At 37.2% G+C, this 17,539-nt stretch overlaps 1 protein-coding gene across 3 annotated transcripts in view; it reads right to left on the reverse strand.

Annotated features, from left to right (window-relative positions):
• The window catches only part of KMT2E (lysine methyltransferase 2E (inactive)), a 65,685-nt gene that overhangs the window by 46,627 nt on the left and 1,519 nt on the right, over nucleotides 1-17,539 (reverse strand). For 2 of the 3 annotated variants that reach the window (XM_065838062.2, XM_071803440.1), the window contains exon 2: nucleotides 11,001-11,060. The exons of the other annotated variant lie outside the window; for it this stretch is intronic. The gene's annotated coding sequence lies outside the window, so the exon portion shown is untranslated. The remainder of the gene's footprint in view (nucleotides 1-11,000; nucleotides 11,061-17,539) is intronic. 3 annotated transcript variants of the gene reach the window in all.

Genomic DNA, 17,539 nt, shown 5'->3' on the forward strand with positions numbered 1-17,539 from the left:
ATTTTTATATTAATATAGACAAGGTTTTCCACAAGTGACTAGGTAATTGAAGCAAAATACCCCCATCTTCAATACCATAATGAATAATTGCAAACACCTTTTAAAATGTCAAAATAGTAAGAACAGACTACTTCGCAATGAAGTGTACAGAGTGCCTTAACACACTCCTCTTATCTGACAAAGTGCAGTATCGTAGTTGAAGTCTAGAAAAGCCCAACAGTTTCGAGATCAATGTATTTTAACACATTCATCCTTGCCAAACACCACCAGATTGCCATGAAAAAAACTAACAAGTCTCCAGTGAAAAATGGTGTACTAATGAAAAGGACTTCTGAAAAGCACTCCGGACTTAAATCTGAATTTGCTCCTTTTACTGATAAAGTTGGTATCCTTGGGATGATGGAAGTGGTGAAGTAGCACCTAGAAGGCACCTCTAAGGTAGGAACTGCCACCAAGTCTTCACCTAACTTCTTAAATTTTATCTCACTACTGAAGTCTGGCAATTACTATCAAACATCTTGTCATGCTCTTAAGTGCCTAAACCACCTACAGTTCCTTCTCCCTCTAGACAGCAGAAGTTGTGTTTTGGTCCCACTGCATGAGCCACCAAATACAATTAACTGGAAACCAATCGGGCCAACTTGTTGCTGGGGTATCTTGCTTTCCTTGTGTAAATGGTCAGTATTTTCTTATCAAATATCACAATTGTCAAACTACATCACTAGTTATGCACAAAAATAAAGAAAAACATACTAGTTTCAAGAAAAAGCACCAACGAAAACCTCTTAAACCAAAAGCAGGAATAGAATACTTTAATAGCAGATATAAAAGAAACCCCAAGCCCTTCTCATAGTTAAGGTAAGCACTCATTCTGCCAACATATAGTTTAACCATAGGATAGAACCTTGAATGGCCTCATCTACAACTATAGGAAAATTCAGCTTACCATTTAGTACTCTTCTGAAAAACAAGCAAAAAAATATTAATTCCTATTCAATACTTGAAAGGAAACCATCAACTTTTTTAGTCCAGGTAAATCTGCTATCATAGGTTAAGCATTATTCAATTATACCAAATGCAGCTTCACCTATGCTAACAAACCATTACCACAATAGGGATTTTATTATATGCTTGTAATTAGACATCTCTAAAAAACACTTTTAGTGTGTTTCAAACAAGGAATAAAAGATGTACTGGAAACTGCTGCCTGGGATCAAGAACTTCACTTAGATAGATATTTCTCACACTTAAAACTGCTTTTGGTAGTAGTGTGGTTTTGCCTAATTTTCTTCAAATACTTCTGACCAGGTAGAGTAACAAATGGAAATCAATGCAGACAAAAACGTCTGGGAGATTGATGGAAGTGAAAAACCTGCCTTAGCTGCATCATGGGCTATGACACCTGCAAGTTTACATAAAGCAACTGAGGTTACCCAATCATCATATATTCAAGAAACTTTCACTTTCAACATGGAAAGAAGAGACGTGGTTACCAAATCTGAGAATCAAGTGAAATTCGGGTTGTTGGGGGGTTTGTTTGTGTCTTGTTTTTTGATGTGTGGTGGTGGTGTTGTTTCTTTAAGCAATGCAGAAAAACAGACCAATTAATGTTCTTAAAGCTGCGTATGGATTGAAAATTAATTGCTAATGCATGGTCCAGTTAACACCATAAACACTGATAAAGCAAATACATCACCACTCTTCTAAGAAAAAAAATATAAGCTGGAGGTGGGACAGATCCAAGAAAAAGTTCTTACCTTACAGCACACTACTGAAACATATCTTTAAGCCTTAGTCAGAATTCACTCAAAAATTCTAGAAGACCAATCTACACTGAATAAAATTGGAGACTTGATTTTTTTTTTTTTTGGCAAACAACACTGAACAGAATTTGTTCTATCTAAAAAGATGCAGAACATGATAGTAATACTATAATACTTCATTGATTTTTACCACCTTAACATTTCGGGTCTTCACCGCACACACAAAACCCTCCAATGCTTTTACTCTGCTTATCATTAGGTACAGAAGAATGGAGGCAGTCACCAACTCACAATACATACACAGATAAGTTAATTCAAACAAACATAGCTCATTATTTATGAGTAGCCATCCTCAGTGAATTCCTGCCATGGTGCAGGGGGAGACCCAGGATAAACTCATTACACTATGCCCACTTACTACAGAACTGTGATCTTATAAGCCCTCCAATGACGAACACCACAGTGATGTCAGATTTGGCATGAAGGAAAATAATTACTTTCCATCATGTCAGAACCAGAAGTATTGTCATGACAAACTAAAATATTCCCAGTATTTTTACTGGATTGTACTACAAAAATTGCAAAAGTCAGAACAGAAAATAATGTGACTACTGGGGACATTTCTTCCTTATCCATCTTAAAAGTGATTGCTTATCCTTTGAAGTTTGATATGTTAGAGAGTCATAAAATACTATCTGCTATCATAATATGGTACTTTCCATTTTCTGCAAGGAGCCATCTTTTTGAAGTCATCATTCTTTCAGAACTCTGACAGTCTTTCAGAGACAGTTCTAAGAAACGGTTTTCATAGGTGCACTTCACTTAAATAATTGGCCAGAAAGAATGGAAAGAATGATGCTAGAGAAGAAGTCTTCCTACAATCCAAGCAGATTATACACAACTTACTATTTAAGAAAACCTTTCTTCAAGCAGTACATGAACTTGAAAGTTAGAAAGACCATACTAGTTTGTCCAGTTAATTTCCGTCATATAGTTAAAAAGTAGTATACAAAACCTGCTGGTTCAAAGTTCACTGATCAGCTCCTTATTGGGCAAAGTAGCTGACCTACCACACCTTCACCTCAACAGAGGAGCACCTTCAATTTTGCCAGGGCCCATTCTATTCTTTCAGTGATTATACACTGCAAGATTTTAAAGAACTTTGGCAATTTCTTAGGGTCATCAAATTTTCTTCATTATCACCCTTCCAGAACAGCTTTTTCAAGCAATTGCTGGGGGAAATCCCATGGGCAAGACTGCTTGAAGGAAAAGGGGCCCAAGAGAGCTAGACTGCATTCAGAGATTGCTTCTTCCATGCTCAGGATCAGAGCATCCCCACATGTAGGAAGTCGAGGAAGGGAGCCAGAAGGTCTGCGTGGTTGAATAGGGATCTCTTGGGTATGCTCAGGCAGAAGAGGCGAGTTTACAGGTCATGGAAGCAGGGGCTGGCCACTTGGGAGGAATATAAGGCTGCTGTTAGAGGATGTAGGAAGGCAGCTAGGGTAGCCAAGGCCTCCTTAGAATTACAGCTGGCGAGAGGGGTCAAGGACAGCAAGAAGAACTTTTTCAAATACATAGCAGATAAAACTAATACCAGAGGCAACGTAGGCCCACTGATGAATGAGGTGGGTGCCCTGGTGGCAGAAGACACAGAGAAGGCAGAATTGCTGAATGCCTTCTTTGTCTCTGCCTACTCCGCCTGAGGCTGTCCTGGGGAACCCTGTACCCCTGAGACCCCGGATGAACCCAGGTTAATGGAGGAGTTTGCTTTAGTCGATGAGGACTGGGTTAGGGAACAATTAAATAGTCTGGACGTCCATAAATCCATGGGTCCAGATGGGATGCATCCGCGGGTGCTGAGGGAGCTGGCTGAAGTCATTGCTAGACTGCTCTCCATCATTTTTGCCAAGTCTTGGGAAACAGGTGCCTGAGGACTGGAGGAAAGCAAATGTCACTCCAGTCTTCAAAAAGGGCAAGAAGGAGGACCCAGGTAATTATAGACCGGTCAGCCTCACCTCTGTCCCTGGGAAAGTAATGGAACAGCTTATCCTTGGTGTCATCTCAAGGCATATCAGGGATAAGAGGGTCATTAGGGGCAGTCAGCATGGCTTTACCAAGGGTAAGTCATGCTTGACCAACCTCATAGCCTTTTATGAGAATGTAACAAGGTGGATGGATGATGGCAGAGCGGTGGATGTGGTCTACCTTGACTTCAGTAAAGCCTTTGACACAGTCCCTCAGAGCATCCTCACAGCTTAATTGAGGAGGTGTGGTCTAGACAATAGAGTAGTGAGGTGGGTTGCAAACTGGCTTAAAGACAGAAGCCAGAGAGCGGTGGTCAATGGTGCGGAGTCCAGTTGGAGGCCAGTATCTAGTGGAGTGCCTCAGGGGTCAGTACTGGGGCCAATATTATTCAATATATTCATTAACGACTTAAACGAGGGAATTGAGTGTACTATCAGCAAGTTTGCTGATGACACTAAGCTAGGAGGAGTGGCTGACACGCCAGAAGGCTGTGCTGCCATCCAGCGGGACCTAGACAGGCTGGAGAGTTGGGCGGGGGATAACCTGATGGAATTTAACAAGGGAAAGTGTAGAGTCCTGCATCTGGGCAGGAACAACCCCAGGTTCCAGTATAGGTTGGGGAATGACCTATTAGAGAGCAGTGTAGGGGAAAGGGACCTGGGGGTCCTGGTGGACAGCAGGATGACCACGAGCCAGCACTGTGCCCTTGTGGCCAGGAAGGCTAATGGCATCCTTGGGTGTATTACAAGGGGGGTGGTCAGTAGATCAAGAGAGGTCCTCCTTCCACTCTACTCTGCCCTGGTGAGACCCCATCTGGAATATTGTGTCCAGTTCTGGGCCCCTCAGTTTAAGAAGGACAGGGAACTGCTGGAGAGGGTCCAGCGTAGGGCAACAAAGATGATTAAGGGAGTGGAGCACCTCCCTTATGAAGAAAGGCTGAGGGAGCTGGGGCTCTTTAGTCTGGAGAAGAGGAGACTGAGGGGTGACCTTATTAATGTTTATAAATATATAAAGGATGAGTGCCACGAGGACGGAGCCAGGCTCTTCTCAGTGGCAACCAACGATAGGACAAGGGACAATGGGATCAAGCTGGAACACAAGAGGTTCCACTTAAATGTGAGAAAGAACTTCTTCTCAGTGAGGGTAACAGAGCACTGGAACAGGCTGCCCAGGGAGGTTGTGGAGTCTCCTTCCCTGGAGACATTCAAAGCCCGCCTGGACACATTCCTGTGCGACCTCACCTAGGCGTTCCTGCTCCAGCAGGGGGATTGGACTAGATGATCTTTTGAGGTCCCTTCCAATCCCAAACATACTGTGATACTGTGATTATATGAAAATGCATTCCTTATTTTACAAATCTTTGCTTTTATTAAACTGCAGTTACGAAGTTTTTCTTGCCCTAATAATACAATTTTCATCTTAAAAAACAAGACACTTTTTGTTCAGTTTGGTTAAAGCATTTATCTTGTGCAAGATCAACCTCCTGTAAGAAGCTTATTACACTTGACCATTCAATCCCATTGGTTTACATTTTCTGAAGTAGCTCTTTTTCTCTCTACAGAATATACAGGAGCTTTTTTGACTTAATATCTGAAGACTCACCATATTTCTCAGGATCCACTTCACTTATGACACCAGAAACACTACTCTTTTAATGAATTGTGTTGTAATAAGAGAAGTACAAGAGCACAATACATTCCAAAATATTAATTTGCGTGGCTTTGTAGAAAGAACATCATTTATGCATTAAACAACAGAAAATAAGTTACATATTATCCCTGAGGTATTCCACTTACACAACGTTATTCTGTGGTCTAACAAAGACCACATGTTTTCTTTCTACCATGTCCTTCTAAGATCAATTGTGTGACAGCAAAAGAAAAAACTTCACTTTTTCACTGGTACACAGAGGAGGTAAAAAAACCAAACACACCAACAAAAACAACAAACAAAAACACATACACACAACCCAAACAAATCACGAAACACCACACAAAAAAACAGAGGGCTCAACTCTTCACTCAGAAAGTAAATGGGTAATCTTCTCAAATCAGTATTTTTGAATCTAATTCTACAGGGTCCAAACTTTCAAAATGAAATCCAGTTATGATCAGATGTTAGCAGAAAGGATCTCCAGGCCTACTTTATCAGTATGTCTTTTTTCCCCTCCTTCAACTTGCTTCTTAAAGGACAATCAGAAGATATACAAAACAGTAGCAGGAAACAAGCAGATGACAGATCACCTAGACAGAAAGTACACTTGAAAAATAAGAACTTGAAGTCTAGCCAAACTGTCCAGATGACTCCAACTAGGTTTCATAATCCCAGCTATCAATCATTCTTTAAGTATCAAGAGTTCAGACAAATTCTTCCATGGCATTTTCCATGTAAGTGGGTTTTGTTTGGTTTTTGGTTTTTTATGGGTTTTTTGTTTGTCTGTTTTTTACTTGCATTTTCTTTTATATTCAGAAACCAAGTTCCCAGTACTTACATTCAAACAGAAAGTAGCAATAAAAAACTGATCACAGAACTCTGACTTACCTTTACTTTCATTAATAATCAAGTGTATTTTTCAAACCAGAAGAAACAGAACAGTACTTGCTGTACTGGGAAAGGTACAACTCGCATGGTTATATGCTACATTGCTAGCTCACATCTGCAAGACATATAGTCTTTTTTAAGAAGAGAGAGGGAAGAAGAATCAGAAGAAGCCTGCTAGAACCTATACAGCTGGGTGTGCCGATGCAACACTTTTCATAAAAATCAAAGATAAGAGGTGGTGGCAGCACACATAATAAATCAGTGTATCAATATAATATAAATACTTATTACAACAAGATAGTTTTATATGTTTGCGGGGTTTTTTTGCCGGTTTTGTTTGTTTAACCCACATTTAGCCCTAATGCTACAAAAAACAAAGAGGAAAAAATTAATGAAATCTGATTTTGCTATTCTTCTTAGTACATCTGTCAGCTTTTTTACACATATTCCTTGTCTCTCCTTCCCCATAGATCAATTTCCAGATTCTCTTGTCATGTGATAGATGCTAAAGACAAAAAGCATTTAAAAGTTATGGAGAAAATCCACTATAAAAGTTAGGAATAGAATTCAAAGAAAGGTGCAATAATTTTAGTAAGTTGATCACTAAATCAGTTCGAGTTTCTTACATAACTAAGCATTACAAAAATTATGAGTCTTTTTGTTCCTGTTTTTATGACATTAATATAAACCTGAAGTTCCTCAATATTTTCTCTGGCAATTGCCTCTCTCAGTCACCACCCATCTTCAATTTCAAGATTAAAAAAAAAAAAAAAAAACAGTTACATAGTTTAGATGTTTCAAGACCTGGGGATTTCACCACCTCTGCTTTTGCAGAGAGAATTACCAAGGCTTCCCTCCCTAAATGCAGAGACCTGAAAAAAAAAAAAAAAACCAACAAACTAATTATAATTAGATTAGCCTATAACTAGGCCGAGTATTTCATGAGAGGAAAGTGTGCTAGTCTAAGATAAATAATTACTTAGATTTCATACTACTGCATACAACTTTAAAGTCCTTGACTAATGTCACTACAGAAAGATTAATATTCTAACCAAATTACCATCTCTATACTGCATCTGCTCTGCATCTTCACAAGGCCTCTATACAAAATATACCTAACTAGAGGGAAAAAAAAAGCAAAACCTTCCAATCTATCCACATACACCAACTGTCTTTCCTTAAAGGCAAAATAATATAATTTTAACTACATATTACAAAATATGTAAAAAGTAAAAGTGATAAATTACCCATATTTAGTAAACTGAGTAACTGAAACTTTTGAGAATAACTATCACTCCCGAACATCTGACAATTTACAGTATGTGTTTCCCAGCCTATGGAGAAATGGGCAGTTCACCCCATGCTTAAGCCAAGCTTATTTCCCCTGAGCACAAGTACAGAAGAAACTCTCTCTTGCTAAACTAAGAGTACTGGTAAAACAACTGCCTCCCGCCCTTTGGCTACAGGCAAAAATGTAGTAACAATTTCTTAGAGCAGTATTTAAGTATCAGAATACACACAGTAAACATAAAGACTTATTTTTAAACTATGTTCACAAATCTAAGGGAATCAACTTGAAGCTTGCTGGAACAAACAGACTGAATTGCTGAAACAAAGTGATCTGTACAGTTTATCTTCTACTCGCACAAAGACCAAGGAAGAAGAGGAGGGGTAGAGAACAGTTACCTGACTTATGGGTAAAAATCATTCAGATGTAAAATACACAAACTAGTTGCATGACTGTCTTGAGTCAAGCAAGACCTTTCAGTTCAACCAGCACAAGATGCTAATTCCATTTAAGTCAATCTGAACATAAAAGAAATCTACCTGTACTCATTCAGCACTAAACCACACCAAAACTCCAACTTCTATTTGCTCCCAGTAGAAAATTCATGCTACTGTGGGTCTAGGTTGTCTCCAGAGTCACACAGGATAACTCTGAAACTAACTACAGCTTCCCATCTCAACAGGGTCTTTCAGGCAAGATTTCCAAGATCATACTACTGCTTTCAGACCTCTGCTGACTTCTGCTGATCCTGGTATTAGCTGTTCACACAAATCGTCTCAGGCAAGAGAGACAGATGACCAAAATGTAATATTCTCTTTGATTCTTGGAAAATATTCTACCAGGTGTGCTGATGCCTTCCTTCCCCTTAAACAGGAGGTGGATAAAAACAGATTTGAAGTGCTGGTATTCGATGCAGCACACAGGGACATAGTTATGTACCTTGTAATTGAGAGACAACAAATCAAGCCTACTGCATACATTGGAAAAAAAAAAAAAACACAGAAAAACAGAATTTAGAAGACAAATACCTTAAAAAAATCTTCTATGCATAAGTTGCCTTTTATCAAGCATGCAATCTAAATACTTTCCTCTTCCCTCCCCCTGATTACATCATATGTGTATAAACATTTTGCAATCATTAGCAAAAGCAATTCTTGTCATGCCTTCCTTCAGATCTACAGGACAATTTTAATCTGTGGTCATGGGAACCACCCTTTCTACAAAGAAATTCCAAAGAATGTATGTACCTTAGAAAAGTTGGTACACCTATGCCCTAACACAATCTACATAGGCTAAATTTCTAAGTAAAAAAGCCCTGTCAATACAGTGTGTTGTAGTCCACAAATCCAGTATATAAACTACTGTACTACACTGTCACAGAGCCAGCAAAATGAGCTTTCCTACTTTGCTTCCCTGCCTACAAGCTTTTTTTTCTCCTTCCTTTTTTTAAAAAATTTATTTAAAAAATAAATTGAAGGAGCTGTGGGATTGGTTGTTTGGTTTTCATTGGGGTTTTTCTTGTCTTTTTGTTGTTTGTTTGTTTAATTGGGAGACAGGAGAAAACATTTAAAGACTTTACTAAAAAAAAATCAAATGTTTTGCCAAACTTCTGCTTTCTACTACCGCTCTGAGCACCTGCACTTCTCTATACAATAGTTAGGTTATTTGGAAAACTAGTGATAGAAACTGATCATTTTGATGGTATACTCTAGATAACCTTCAAATAGCGAACTACTCTATGTGAGCATGTGTGTCTATGTACTTATATATCTACACAGAAAGTAATCTGGAAAAAAAATATACACAGCATATATGTAAGCAGCATAAATACATATAACAAAATCTTCCAACGTATTTATTGCTGGCTGTTTCTAAGCAGATAACACATCTTTAATCAGATCTAGGAGCAGAATATATGACCAAATGACTTATCTTACCCACAGGGAAGTTCTTGCTCATTTCCCCCAACATGTTCCACCATGGTATAGATTTTGCTAAGAGATCAGAGGGGATATCCAACTTCCAAATGTTAAACCATTGCGGTATGATATATGCAGGCTTAAGACACAGCTATGAGTCCAAATGAATGAGTCCAAATTCAGACCTTTACTGCTCTTTGCTAACCTAATGGTAACCTGAGAAGTTGACAGTCTACTTCAAATTCGTGCTGAGATTAAAAAGGGAGTCGGTAAAAGCAAGAGACAGCAGGCATACTCAAATATACAAATTAAGACCCATTAATGACCAACTCCTGCAAATCACACAGAAGAAACTATTTAAAAAAAAAGTTTCCTATGTATTTGTAGTCTGTGCCAAAACACTCCCACTGACCTAAGGTTCCCTACATCCCTCTCATAGCCGTATCTTCCCCAACATCTTTGCCATCACAATATTAACTGCTCTTGGCCTCACCTACAAGCCCCTCAAAAACCTCCTATGCCATCCACACTGATCTACATGTTGTCAGCAGCCAGGTTCACTTCACCTCCTCCTCATATGTCCTGTCGGTCACGAACCCCAAGACCAGAAAACAAAACCAAAACCACAGACCTGCTCTGGTGCTATGCCTGATTTGGAGTTACACACCTGACAGTTGTCAGTACAGAGAACAGATGATTACTAAAATCATGACTCTTCCTCTCCCTGCTTCTCCCAGGACACTGCACATAGCTGCCCCTTTCCACCCCCTTCTGGATTTTCACTAAGCTTCAGAGATCTCAAGGGTACAAAGTTCCTAAATCTATCAAATTTTGTTTAAGTTATTGGTTGTACTGGCAGAGACCTACTGGTCATCAGACCAATTCATGTAAGAAACACAGTTATTACGGCCAAACTACAGAGTAAGGCTCCTCCTACTACATTGCTTTTAATGCAGTGCCAATAGAGAGCAAAACCAAGTACAGTGAAGAGTTCATTATCATACTTAAGAAGATCCTGATACAATAAGTACAGGACTTCACATTCAACAAAGACCTTAGTCATGTTTGGAATGACAGCCAAACTTCATGAACTGGCTTTGAGTTTGGGATCTGCAACAAATAATAAAACAAACTCTGCCTCCTCCATGGTATTCCAGATTAATGCATAAAAACTTGAGTTTCCATAATGTAACTATCAATTCTTCAGTATACTGGTCATTACACGCATTACACTAATGCCAGTCAGTGGAAAGAAAGCTGCCCTTTTAAGTATAAGCCCAGAATCAGTCTGTTGCCTAAGTTTCCATCATAAAGAGCTAGTTTCCACTGGCCATAGACTACCTTCCATTTACTACCTGGCCCAAAAATGCCCTTCTTGTGTGTTCCTGAAGCAGCGATGAAAAGTGAGCTCTCTTCCTCCAATATTTATGCCAGTCCATTAAAACATGGAACACTTCTCCTTACCTCTTCTCTCTCTTCACTCCTTTTTTTCTTCTCTCAGTAGAAGTTAGACAAAATATCGGACTAGGAAGAGAAAAAGAATGAGTGGTAGAAGGGAAGTAAAGGTAAATGCAGTTACAGAAAGAACAAGAATTATGTTACTGAACAGAAATCCATCAAAGAAAGAGTAAGCAGACATACACAGAAAAACACCATGCCTACGGATTTTAGGTTTTATATTTACAGAAATCGACCCCCACAATTGAAAATCAGCTGCAAATCACTTGATGTCTGTAAAATTACTAAACACCTGTCATACTTCTTTTAAAAGAAACCATCCACAAAATGGCCTATCAATTCAAAAATGATCAATTACTTGAGCTGAAGAGTCAAGGAATTATAAAATACAAAACAAGTACAGCATATGAAGAAGAGCAAGACAAAAAATAACTTTTTGATAGCAATATTGCTTATTGCTTGGAGAAGTATATACTAGCTACCTAACACTAGCATATAATACAAACAAGATATAAAATTCCCTTAAACAGAAATTCAAAGGTTAAGATAACAAATAAAGTAGTTTCTCAGTAAAAACATCTTGGCTTTAAGTCATTCCTGGTTTACTGTAAACGTTTTTATCTATCACAAAGTTGTAAATAACTGTTGATCGAACTTCTACAACGTTCCTGTGACTTAGCAATTATTCCCCAAGAAAATATTATTACCTTAAGTTGTTATATTGGAAAGTTTGTCAAGAATAATAAAGTGTTTCTGCAAGTACACATAGTCTACACACTGTAAGAATGGTCTCTAAGTTGCATCTACAACTGTAAGGGCTCAGTATATTTATTTTTTATTAAAACCAACAGTATACCTCATGCTGATTCAGCCACTGGAAGGTCTAAATTTTAAGGCCCAATATTCCTTCCAAGGTGGCTTTTTGGGGGGAAAACATACGGCTACAAATACATACTGGTATTGCTTTCAACAATCAACATATTTTGCTGATTTCATGACATCAAAGTAATTCAAGTTTGTTTGTTTTAATGCTGCTAAATAAGACCTTGGAACCTACTGTAAATATTAGATAGGTACTACACAAGACGCAAATTCTTTTTGACTTAATTCAAATCTGACATTGAACAAATTTCTATTTTGACATGTTTTCACTTTGGCAGATTCCAAAAACTAGTTCCCTTGTCTTATCAGTGGCATTTAACTTACATGACTAGTACAACAGCACTCCTACTTGTGGAAGCAGTTTGTATACATTCACATAATTGCTATGCTTATGCCTAGGAATCTTATCACAAGTCAGAAAGTTGCATTCTTTCAAATGGAAACTTTAATAATTCTTTAGAGCACTTAGAAGAACTCTTACGTAATTCCAGCTACAGTTCAACTTGGACTATATTTCCCTGTAACAACCTGGCAATTTTTCAATGCTCTTTACTAAGATTTTGGGAAGAAGAGGGTAAGAGAGGGTGAAAAAAGAGATGGAGGGGACTATGACATGTTCAAGGACAGCCAAATAAATACAGAGGTTTAAGATCAAAAGATCTTTCCTACTTCCAAGAAAACAAAAAAACAGTTGATTTTCAATTGCAATTTTCTTCCAAAACTGTATTGACTGATTTGCATTACGAAATTTAGATTTGTAGCTTCATATCTTTGTGTTTTCAAAGGAGATCTCAGTATGTATTTTTAATTGTAGTAATAACAATATGAAACACGTCATCTTAGAATAAACACAACAAAAATTCTGCCTGGCAATGGAATCACAAAACACAGCTTTTAACTTTCAATACTACTGCCACACAGAAGGAATCAAAAAAAGAAGAAGATGTCATTTGTCTCTTATTGCTTCCAGTACAGAAAATATGATTAGAATGAAACAGTAGAGAATGAACATTATAAAAAACCACTACAGCCATTCATTAAAAAAATGCGGAAGGATACTGAAGATTCCCAAGAAGCATTTCTGCTCTAACCAAAGAAACCCAGCAATTAACTGTATTACATGGCAAAGCATCTGAGGGAGGATCCTTATCCTTATAACCAGCAAAATAACTACTATATTTTTTATCAGTTTTATAGGGAAGTGTTCATGTCTCTTTCACAGTTCTAGAAATGTAAGTTTGGAAACCAAACGAGAGGTGAAATATCCCTACATCTTCCTAAAAATCTGTAAGTAAGTTGCTGTAACTCTCAAATCTTCAACTTCAGTTTAAGTAGTACCTACTAAAACCATTCCTCATTGGAAAAGTTTCTTTAAGCCAACAGTTAAGACAGGATTAACTGTCTAGACTTGGAATATCATCTAACTTGTGCTGTGGTTTTAAACACAGCCCCATTATAACCATACTAATGAGGAGTTAGCTCCTTTTGTCTACTCAAGCCAAGTTAAGAGCATCATCCACTGTTACAGGAAAAAGTATCTTTAGATCCAGCCAAGCTAGAAGAGTTAAAGAGTAATGAACAGCAAACCCATTTAAATATTCAAGGTAAAAATATCCAAACTTACCATCCTATATACATTTTAAACTTTCACTCTGTTAGTACAGGATATTAATTTCATCATTTTCTGTGACTGATGAAATAACCAACAAGAGATTATAGATCCTCCTTCTGAAGTTGTAATATTAACTACAATAAAGTCATTAAAATCTAGTCTTATCATCTTGTCTTTGAACTTCATGGTAATTTATTTTTGAGATACAGATATAAAAGTGAATGATTACCTAGACGATGATGGCATAAAACAATACACAAAACACAACTATAAATGAGAATAAAATTTCAAAAAGCTTCTCTAACCCTGAGCCTGCACTACAACCTTTTAATATCTACACGTATTGAAAACGCTAGCTTAAAATTCTAAAATTAGGATCAATACTATTTTGGCATTCCCATACTTAGCCTGATTTGCAAAACTGCTGGTCCCTTGCAAGTCTCACCTAAGTTTTATGACACTGTATCTCCATGTAAGCAGTGTATGAATTATCATGTGAAAAGAGAGATAGCACCCTTTCAACAAAACATGCAAAACAAATACCTTTTACTTGCACTGAATGCAATCTGTGTGATACTTCAATATATTCTTCATTTGTACTTTTGAAATATGTAACTTGAGGGGACATTGTGATTTACCATAGTTCTTACCCTTTATTTTAATTAAAAAAAATAAATACCAGAAAGTGCTTAGGCATATTACAAAATATATCTACTTTGTACAACAAAATCATCTTTAAAGGTTTACAGATAACCATTAAAATTTTCTAACAACCAGAAGAGTTTAAAATCTTGCCTGTTTCATTAGTACCACATTAATATGTTTTGTAGGAGGAACTAAAAATAATCTCAATATCTCCTAGCAAGCATATGGAACCTTGACAAGGTTTCTTTTAAATAACTCGTTTGTTATGCCTTAAAGGTAACAACAGTTTTGTCTTTCAATGCAATTATAGCAGGCTTTTTTTGTCACATGAAGGTCACGAGCAGAACTGTGGATCCCCAAAGAGACTAGGTTATCTTTTGTAGGTACAATTCTTTGGTTGGTAAGAAAATGCAAACCCTGACGTAGTTTGAAATATTCATCTTGCCATTCGAAAGCCCACTGCAATCAATATTTCAAATAATCCAAAATTTGAAAGAATGTTTTTTTTCTTAATCCACATTCTGCATATGCTGAAACTTCTTCCCCACCGAGACGCCTTAATTTTCTTTCTTAGCAATAAATCAAAACTACTATTTGCACAGTGGAAACATTTAAACACTGTACCTGTTCCAAAAACACTGTCCAGCAAAATTTGCTTTTGAGAGACTCACGAATGCTCATTTGTATGAAAGTCACAAGGCAAATAACACAGATGGACCTCCTTAGGACATCTCTAGAAGCCCAAATTGGGTTTTATTTTATGTCTTCCCCAATCTACACATCCCCTTAGTCAATTTTGTTAGAACGTTATACAAAAACAGCAAAATAACTTCATTAAACCATCATTTATCTTAATCTATTTAGAACAATGTTACAATTACATACACCACCCCTTAACTAAGTCCCACAAATAGTCCTTACTAAAATTAGTATTAGCAAGTATGCAAAATTAAGACTGTCCTTAAATCAAACGGAGATCAGGACTAGACAGACACTGCAGCCTTCAGTGTGACACTGATTTCTGTATTTCTGTTGATTTCCTGCAGAATATTAACAGTTGTGTGTGTTGAAACTGTATTAAAGATATGAGGTAATGCAACTCCTAAAAGTAATCTGAATTTTGCTGCTAAGAGAAAGTTTCCCTAGATATAGTCTAAAAAGTCAGTATTATTTCCCCTCTGAAATCTCCCAGGTGGCAAAAAACATCACCTAAAAGGCTAAGTGACAGTTAAACAGATTTTCCCTTCAGATACGTAAAGCTTGAAGATACACAAACAGTTTTAGAACTGTAGTCATGCATTTGTAACACAATGTTTGTATATCAGAAATGTCTCTTGAAAAAAAAGAAATTTAGATTTCTAACCTTCCCTCTTTCAAGAAGTTTTTATTCGCGTGGAGTAATTCATTTTTTTACGAATATGCTTTAACACATCGATGTCAGTGTTAAAAAATAAATGCAGAATTTCCTTTGTAATATTGTCTCTTTAAAACAGATCACAGATCTGTTTTTACGAATGGAGAAACTGAGTCACAAATGCAAACTGACTCACTAGAACTCATACAGGAAAACTCTGGAAGATGTCAAAATTCCCAAGAGGTTTTCAGTGCATAAAACATGCAATCTGTAAAGACAAGCTGTAAAATATGACTGTGAGTATCCCAATCTTTGGGTTTATTTCAATTTTCACCTCCAAGAATACTTTTTGTAAAGTGTATAAAATTATTTTATTTTAATCTTGAATCAGATGCCTGCTTGAGAACATGACTGAGGCCATGGAGTTAGACTGCAGAGCTGTGTAGCACTAAGTCATAATATTAAAAAAAACTACTCTCAAGAGCTTTAAACCCAGGGAAAGGAAAGAAAAAGGCAAAAAGTTTCCAAAAAGTCCTATACATACACTTCTCAGAATCTTATTCATGCACTTTTTACAGAGTAAGACATGTCTTATTTAAAAAAAAAAATAAAAAAAATCAAATCTATAAAGAAGGTATGATGGAAGCATGCAGTACTGGACTATTAACGCATCACTTGGTGGGTGAAATCACTCAGCCTCCGGCCTCAAAACACATGAGAGGTACGCATTACCAACACTCTAAAACTCTTGTTCAACTTCAGGTATACCTTAAACCACATATCAGTGCTTCTGAATGGTACCTAAACTAAAATTCTTCAGAGACTGAAGACAGTTTTGCCATTTCAATATCACGCTTTTGATCGTTTAAATCCAGAAGGTTCCAAAGCTATACTACAACCGGAATTCATACCTCATTAATCCAAGGACAAGATTAAAAACAGGCATACAAAGAAGAAAAAAGTGAGGTTTTTTTTTTTTAATTGCTTAAAACATCTAGTTTGCAGCCTCCATAGTTTGTATCAGACTATACTACACCAACTACCAAATAATAAATCCTTGTGACCTCCCTTCCCCCCACTTGAACATATTTATAGTGGTGATACTAAAAGGTTCATATTTCATTTAGGAAAAAAATTAGAGGTTAGGGACTGCACTTTCCCTCAGTATTTGTATGCGTATTACCACATACACAATTTATACAGCAATATACAAAATAAACTGAAGGAAAAAAAATATAAGACCAGGATTACATGGTGGCAGAAGAAATTCTGCATCTTAATAAAGTAACAGGTTATAATCTCGCATGCATTATTTCTGTAAGTATTAAATTCTTCCAGTATTCTCAGACTATGAATACATTGAATTACTACCCCAATGTCCAGCAAAGGTATTTCCTGGAAGGTGAACATGATGGTCACAAATGTGATTCCACAAAGAATTTAGCTGTTTTAGTGATCTTAATTCACTACTTATTCTGATAAATATTACTGCTTTTATGTCGTTGATAAGATAGACAGATGTACAGTATCTATGACAAACACAGCTTTTCCAAATCGTTAAACCGACGTACTTACAGCAACCTATACACACCCCTCAAAGAAGCTGCTCGAGTCTGTTACCTCTTTCCACCCCCCTTCTCCCCGACAAGAGTGGTCTCGTTCACTTGCCTTTCACACACATAACCAATAAAATTAATCAGCTGGAACACAGCATTTTTAAATCGCAGTAAAGTCAAGAGATGTTTTGTACATTATTTGGAGGGAACAGTCTTTTCATTTAAACCTAATAAGACTCTAATACGCTGCAGACAAACGCACTGCATGGGGTGTGGAGGACCCGAGCTGATTAGATTACCACAACATCAGCCTGAGGCCGCCATTTTTAGAATCTCTAAAGGACAAAAGAGGGAAATTAAAAAATTTGCTCCACATTTTTTGAAAAGTAGCTCTAGAAGTATAGCGATTATAATCAATTAATCATGCATTATAAGCACACCCATGGATACCTGTTTCTTTTCTCTGATCTGAGCCCTGAATGACAAAAACGTTTCG

This window comes from Patagioenas fasciata, chromosome 1, assembly GCF_037038585.1.
Source record: "Patagioenas fasciata isolate bPatFas1 chromosome 1, bPatFas1.hap1, whole genome shotgun sequence".
NCBI lineage: Eukaryota > Metazoa > Chordata > Aves > Columbiformes > Columbidae > Patagioenas > Patagioenas fasciata.